The following is a 7142-nucleotide window of genomic DNA, read 5'->3' as shown; positions in this document are numbered from 1 at the left end:
CAAAAAATGGAGAGAAATGTCAATTTTGGCTGTCTGTCTTGAAACTTCTCCAGTGCGTTCACACCAAACGCAACGGGGCGACAAGATCCCATACATAGTGAACGTATAGACCTGTATCGGGCAAATTTTTTTGATATGTCGCGCCACACTTTCGCCGTGCACAGGCGAGCACGTTCACGAGGATTTGTGGCGCGACAAATTCGCTCGAGTTGAAATATTTCAACTTTGACACGAATTTTGCGTGATGACAGCCAATCAGCGTTCAACAGCGTGGCCACTGAGCGACATGTGTAACGTAACAGCCAATCAGCGTTCAACCGTCAAACTCAGTTCAGTGCAGTCCGGGGTGAACTGCAGTATGGAGGAGAAAGTGATTGTTGCCGTTTGCGACTCTCGGAGCTCTATATATAATAGTATATAATATAATTGTATACATAATATCACGGCCAAAAGCTCTGTGTGCCTCCGGATGGCCGTAGCGCGGGGAGCTCATAGGGATTGGGCTTCTCGGGAGTCGGGGTTTGTTTACCGGCGTTGCTATGGGTTCCGGTCTTGTGTGTTCCAACGGTTTATTAGGTAGGCCCATCTAATAAATGATGTCTTTGTGCGCGACTATCGCATGATTTTAGACTCGACGATTTCGATGGTGTGTGGGGATTTTTTCAATCGCAATTGGTTTGCAAATTTTTAAAAGTGGTGGGGACAAAATTCGTATTTCAAATAGTGGGGGTGACATGTCCCCCCCCCCGTAATCGACGCCTATGGCAGTATGTACATTCAATGTTTTATATTTTTACAAAATGGATTATGTGAACAATGCTGAATAACATTCATCATGTAAATTCAATGTATTGCAGGAGTTTAGCTTGACATTAACCAAGTTAAATGACAATTAAATGAACCGCACCAAACATGCAGAAGTCAATGTAGGATTTTAATATATAAACAAAAACACTTGACAGAAGTTTTATACAGGAAAGCAGAGGAAAACATTTTCCCAAATGAAACATTTCAAAATGTCGCTATTCAGAAAGCAAGTGAAGAGGTTTGTTTAAAACCAGTCCTCCCTGACCAGCTCTGTCCCTGACTCTAAACCCTGACTCTCAACCCCAACGCTAAACCCTCTGAGGGCAGGAAGACACTCCTTCAGTGTAAAGGTTCAAGAAGATACTCCTTCAGAGTAAAGGTTTGAACCATGGAGAAGGAAGAAGAAGGGGAAGGAGTAGTGAAGTAGTGAGGTTAGTGACGGACGTGAGGGAAAGGCGTGTGGAAGCACACGGGTACATGTGGGGTCAAGAAGATCACTCCCACTGGAGGTCATTGATCCATCAGCCTCAGACCGCTGAGCTCAGCAGGTCTTCTGGAGGACGAGGCTCAGATGAACTGAGGAGACGGAACCTGCAGACTGTCAGGATCAGGTGGGGTTCAGCTCAGGTGTGTCTACGCCCGACAAAACAGGATCAGGTGAGGTTCAGCTCAGGTGTGTCTGCCCGGACCAAACAAGGACATGGATTAGGTTCAATATTTAAAAGATGCAACATTATCTGAACCAAAGAGACGTCATTAAGGAGCAGGCAGGCTTTAGGGCTCCTTGCTCAAGGACGCATCACTGTATCCAGAGGACTTGAACCCGGCACCATTGGTCTGAGAGTTGAACCCCCAACCCAGTCCACTATGTCCAGATAATGCAAACTTACGAGGAATCCTTGATGGTAGAGTCCTGGTTGTCCTCAGGAGTTGCCTTCCAGATGTACAGCTTCTCCGTCAGTCCTCCAGATTCCTGGTCTGGTTACAAGTAACAAAGTAGCAGCTGTATTTTGTCTGTTAACCAACCACAGTAGTTTGCCTTAACTTGTACTGGACAAACTAATCCTCGTTACAACAAGTCCACTCCGTTTACTTTATGCAAACTTACAAGGATCCTTGTTGGTAGAGTGATGTCGTCCTCCAGAGTCTTGGCTCCTCCATCAGCTCTCCTCAGAGGCCTGGTCTGGAACAAACAGCGCAAGTCTGGCCCCAACGTCTGGTACCAAACATGTAGTTTGTCTTATTTGTGAGTCGTTTATTTCCACTTTGTTAGGTTAATGCAAACTTACAATCCTTGTTGGTAGAGTGATGGTCATCCTCCAGATTCACGGCTCCCCTACCAGCTCGCCTCCGCTCCAGAAACACGTTCTAGTAGGAAAACACAGCGGTAGTTTGTTAACGCATGTCAAAGTAACCGCTGTATTTTGCCCTTTAAGTCAACCATGTTAAGTAAATACAAACTTACGAGGAATCCTTGTTGGTCGATTCCTAGTCGTCCTCCAGCGTCTCAGCTCCACCATCAGCTCTGCTCAGACAGAGTCCTGGTCTGGAACAAACAGTGAAAGTCCTGCTTCAACATGTGGTAAAACAGATGTAGTAGTCTGTTAATACACCAAACGCCGGTAGTTTGTGGTAGCAGTATTCTACGAGAAGTGGCAGTGAGTGAGATGATCACTTCAGAGTCAGGCTCCATCTACCCCATGACAGGCATCCTCCCCCAGGCAGGGCCTCCATCAGCTCCTCCACCAGGCAGGGCCTTCAGCACAGCTCCTCCATCAGCTCCTCCAGCAGGCAGGGCCTCCATCAGCTCCTCCCCAAGGCAGGGTCTCCATCAGCTCCTCCACCAGGCAGGGCCTTCAGCACGGCTCCTCCATCAGCCATGGATTCCTGGTCTGGTTACAAACAAAGTTGGTCTCACCAGTAAATCACCTGGGGACGGAACACACCCCACCTCCTGCATCTGAGGTTCACTTGTAAAATGGAAGACGAATTTAAACATATTTAAACACTTGAATTAGACAACGTCTAAAGATCGACTCGTTCAGCAATTCATCCACTACGGTCGTAGCAGCACTAGTAAGAATAATGGCTCATATAACTCCTATGTAACCCCCATGTGAATTAACTCAAATCACAGATTGGCACAGATTTAAAGTCATAAGAGGATCAAAACCAGACCTAAACTACAGAGGAATTTAGTGTTTCAGATGAGCTTGGTGACGGTTACCCTCTGGTCCGGTGCTGCAGGCCCCTGTCTCCAGCCTCAGTCTCCGGTCCATCCTGGCACCACAAGCCTCCGGTTACCAGCCTCTCCGCCTCGCCTTTCAGCTACAGCAGCAGGTTTATATTAGCATTTGGCCAACAAACTTATTTGACTCATCCGAAACCGAGTTACAAAATTAATTTAACTATTATTGTACAACTCAAGGCTAGAAAAGACATGAGCATCCCGTATTGAGAATGAAGACAGAGCAGTCCACACGTTTAAAGAAGTGGTTCAGCCCATGCATTGAAACTGAGCCGAGAAGACTACTCACACAGAGCACTGACCTGTTCTGGAGGACTTCTGACAGGAGGTGGAGGTCTGGCTCTGGGTGAGGAGGTGGAGGTCTGGCTCTGGGTGAGGAGGTGGAGGTCTGGCTCTGGGTGAGGAGGTGGAGGTCTGGCTCTGGGTGAGGAGGTGGAGGTCTGGCTCTGGGTGAGGAGGCAGACACCTTGGGACAAACTACATGTTACCTTTTTAACCTTGTACAGTTCTCGAGTTTCTTCTACTGTAACATGTAGGAAAGACGGCATTATTTTAGCTTTGATATTATCCAGTTGGTAACTCAGCACCAAAGTCGTTGTTTAACGTCATTCAATTTGGTAGGGTTTAACTTCTGTGGCAATTAATGCCACCAGATATTTATAACGTACAAAAGCTGAAGTACCAAAGAACACTGGCATTATCGATATGAAATCAAATATACTCAGCCATATTCAGGTGCTGGGTTCCCTTGAAGAAATGCCAAATTGTCTTCCTTCTTGAAATTATTTTCAGCCTTCACTGATTGTCAGAAATGGGCCCGCAAGTAGAACGCTCTTTTGTACGCAGCGAGAGTCCCGTCAACGTGGTTAAAAGTACGGCGCAACCATCGGATATTATCAACATATTGTAAGATGTACGTGTCAGTATGTATTTAATACCAAACTTAAAGTTGTTGAAGATAAGGGGGAACAATTCCCAATGGAAACCGAAAATAGTTACCGTTGGCAACGGCTCTATGTTACGCAAATACAATCCAGAACGTTCCGCCAGATTCCCTCAGGGGACTCGCGTCCAACTAACTGCCGGGTGGGTTCTTATGGTTGTCAAGACTACAACGATTTCTAACCATCGAGACTAAATCAAGTGACCACACTCAGAACCTTCCACGGCGGGAAGCACAAACAGTCCGACTGGAATCCGAACATTCCAGCCGGAACCAACCAAAGAAAAACATAACCAGCGCCTCACCTTGAGCTGAACGGAGGATGATCCTGAAGTCCAGCGATGGTCTTCATTAAAACACAGCCAACAGACTTACCTTGATGCGATCCGTTTGATGCTGTTGGTCATAACTACTATTCAGTGTACTTTTACATTATTATGCACCCAGTGTGTACAAGTTATACCACTCAAAAGCGTATGAAGAACCGAACTACCATGCACGTCCACGAATTTAAACCTCAAATCCTTGCCTAAAAACAATGGAATTATCCAATGCAAAACCGTGTCTACATTATACAATAAACAGAACAATTATCTAGATTATTCAGGGTACAAGCCATACAGAGCATATCTAAACGTTGAGCTCACCGAGAGCTTACCATAACCCTGCAACTTCACCCTGACTGCCTCATCACCAACAGCAAATCATGCCAGCCAGCCAACACATGTACAGCTCCAGTGAGAAGTGGGCATCTGAGTTAAAGGACTGCCCATAATAAAATGAAGCCCAATTCCTGAACTATCCAACCATCTTCATGGTTTAAAGAGTTAGACTTGACATGCCATGGTGTTCTAACCACCTTTTTCTGCTCCCTCATTACTTATAAAACTCTACATCTCCATCGCTAGAGTGTTGCATCCTACTTATGAGGGTTTGGTCTGAGTGAGCAGAGATGCATGCTGGGATACAGTGCAGTCTGAAGTCTTCAGTTCTATAGACACGCACCTCAGGAGAAACCAAGTGTTTGAGAATCTGTCGTGACATCAGTTACATGAGCTGGACTATCCTTCAAGATGGAGCCAGGATTCTCAGAGGAGAAAGGCCAAGAGGAAGATGTGAGGGTTCTTCCCCTCAGCCAGTGGAACACAACAACAGTCTTCATCAGAGTACCATGGAACACTTTGAAACATTCTCCACTTTACACCTTGAAGCCCCAGTGAAGGTTTCCTTACCTCCTCAACTGAAGACCACAACTTCAGTTTGAAGAGCGCACTAGTTGGAGTTCCCAGATTGGTTCTGATTTAAGGGAACCAATCGTTCAGCTAGTGCTGTATGAAACAAATACTGTTCAGCCTGAGAAGACGTGCAACTGAGAGCAAGACAAGATCCACAGGGCTCTCCATCAATCCAGCCAGGTAGGAAGATCCGCCTCACTACATGTGTGAAGGACATCTTGAAAATCCATTGAGGTCCCTTTCCAACTGCAGACTCTCCTTGTGGAATGCTTTTAGGTGTCCATCCTCCATTGATCCTTTTGGTGTCCATCCTCCATTGATGCTCATTGGTGTAGTCCTAGTTTGAAGTGACTGATCTGAACACGCCGCTTGCATCCTTTGACACTTGATTTGGACACTCCTTCCTTCCCAGTGTGATGGATATCCCTCGTAGTGTTGCTCCGGGCTCTTCATGTCTACTGGAGGCCTCAGGTAAACATGTGGCCGTCCATCAGGTATGATTTAGTTGACCTTTCCAATACCCCAAGCCAACCACACAGACCCCCGTATGAACATTATCACTGTCAAAGCAAGCAGGACACACGCACGTAGAACCCAGGATACGCACGTAGAACCGCTCGCTGCCTGCTGTCCGCTGCCGGGCGACGGTGCCTCGCGGCAACCGGCGGCATGTCGCAGTTCATGTACTTCAGCGAGTCAAAGCCAAATTTCCTTTCCCCCAATTCCTTCTCAACCATGGCTCAGATAACCCCCACTGTCTCGTTGTGGAAATACAAGAGATATAAGTAGAACCCCATGCCAGATAGAACCAAACACAAGTAGAACCCCATGCCAGATAGAACCAAACACAAGTAGAACCCCATGCCAGATAGAACCAAACACAAGTAGAACCCCATGCCAGATGGAACCAAACACAAGTAGAACCCCATGCCAGCTAGAACCAAACACAAGTAGAACCCCATGCCAGATGGCACCAAACATATGTAGAACCCCCTGCCAGATGGAACCATACACACGTAGAACCCCCTGCAGGGTGTGAGTTAGGGGGGGGGGGGGGGGGACGGACACACACATAGAACCCTAGCGATGCTAAAAAGTCATCCATCTCATGTCAAACCAACACACCACTGAGCCATAAAAGGCCCAACACTCATGGAGGGTAAAAACATCCTGCCAAATAACATTCCATCATCCAACCCCGGTACTCCTGCCAGGACACCCAGAACAGAACAATCATTGTCTCCAGAGACATAAATTATGTACAATATTCTTCAGTGGCGTCCCTCATTGGTGATGGATCATGCTTGGCATATCCAAAATGTGTCCAAGGTTGATTCAACGTCTCTGAAGTCATGCGTTTGTAGTCCGGTGGTTTCCTGAATGAGGGGCCTTCACAGATGCAGAACGGTGCAGCTTTAGACTGCCTGAGGAAGGAGGTCATCTGTTCAGAAGACCACCCAGTGGAGGGGGGTGGCTCTTGAGGATCAGGATCCATCTTGGAATGGCCCCAAATAAGACCTTCTTGGAAATGAAACTGTTCCTGAGGAGTCAAGATGCCTGGAGGAGACTGCTGAATGTGTTCCATGGTTCTCGGTGTCAGACTGAAGTTGTGTTTTAGTCGTTGAGATGAGGAGCCCCCTCATCTCCCCCTGGTGTTTCTCCTTCTGAATCCCTGTCTCCATCTTGAAGAACATTCTAGTCCATGTAACCAACGTCATGACAGTTTCTCAAACACTCGGTTTCCCCTGAGGGGGCGTGTCTACAGACCTGTAGACTTCAGACAGCTCTGTATCCCAGTATGTACCTCTGCTCACTCAGACCACACACTCATCAGTAAAGAAACACTCATGTGATGATGATGCAGGGCTCACGAGAAAGAAGGAAAGAAGAAAAGAAAAGAAGACTGAAG

General features: G+C 46.8%; 1 protein-coding gene and 1 long non-coding RNA gene across 8 annotated transcripts in view; both read right to left on the bottom strand.

Annotated features, from left to right (window-relative positions):
- The window catches only part of LOC132450083 (E3 ubiquitin-protein ligase TRIM39-like), a 28456-nt gene that overhangs the window by 15003 nt on the left and 6311 nt on the right, over positions 1-7142 (bottom strand). The gene's annotated exons all lie outside the window — the stretch shown is intronic.
- LOC132449940 (uncharacterized) lies at positions 977-7091 on the bottom strand. Of its 7 annotated transcripts, none has more exons than XR_009523707.1 (8): positions 3345-7091; positions 3035-3135; positions 2483-2699; positions 2273-2353; positions 2097-2175; positions 1901-2023; positions 1698-1785; positions 977-1486 (listed from the first exon to the last, which is right to left on the bottom strand). It is a non-coding gene; the product is annotated as an uncharacterized LOC132449940 (long non-coding RNA). The 7 variants fall into 7 exon arrangements; XR_009523706.1 differs by having other exon boundaries at positions 3358-7091; XR_009523710.1 differs by having other exon boundaries at positions 977-1440; positions 3358-7091.

The sequence above is a fragment of the Gadus macrocephalus genome, chromosome 21, assembly GCF_031168955.1.
Source record: "Gadus macrocephalus chromosome 21, ASM3116895v1".
NCBI classification, from domain to species: Eukaryota; Metazoa; Chordata; class Actinopteri; order Gadiformes; family Gadidae; genus Gadus; species Gadus macrocephalus.
Note: the sequence above shows the minus strand (reverse complement) of the source record. Positions and strands in the feature narration are given on the sequence as shown.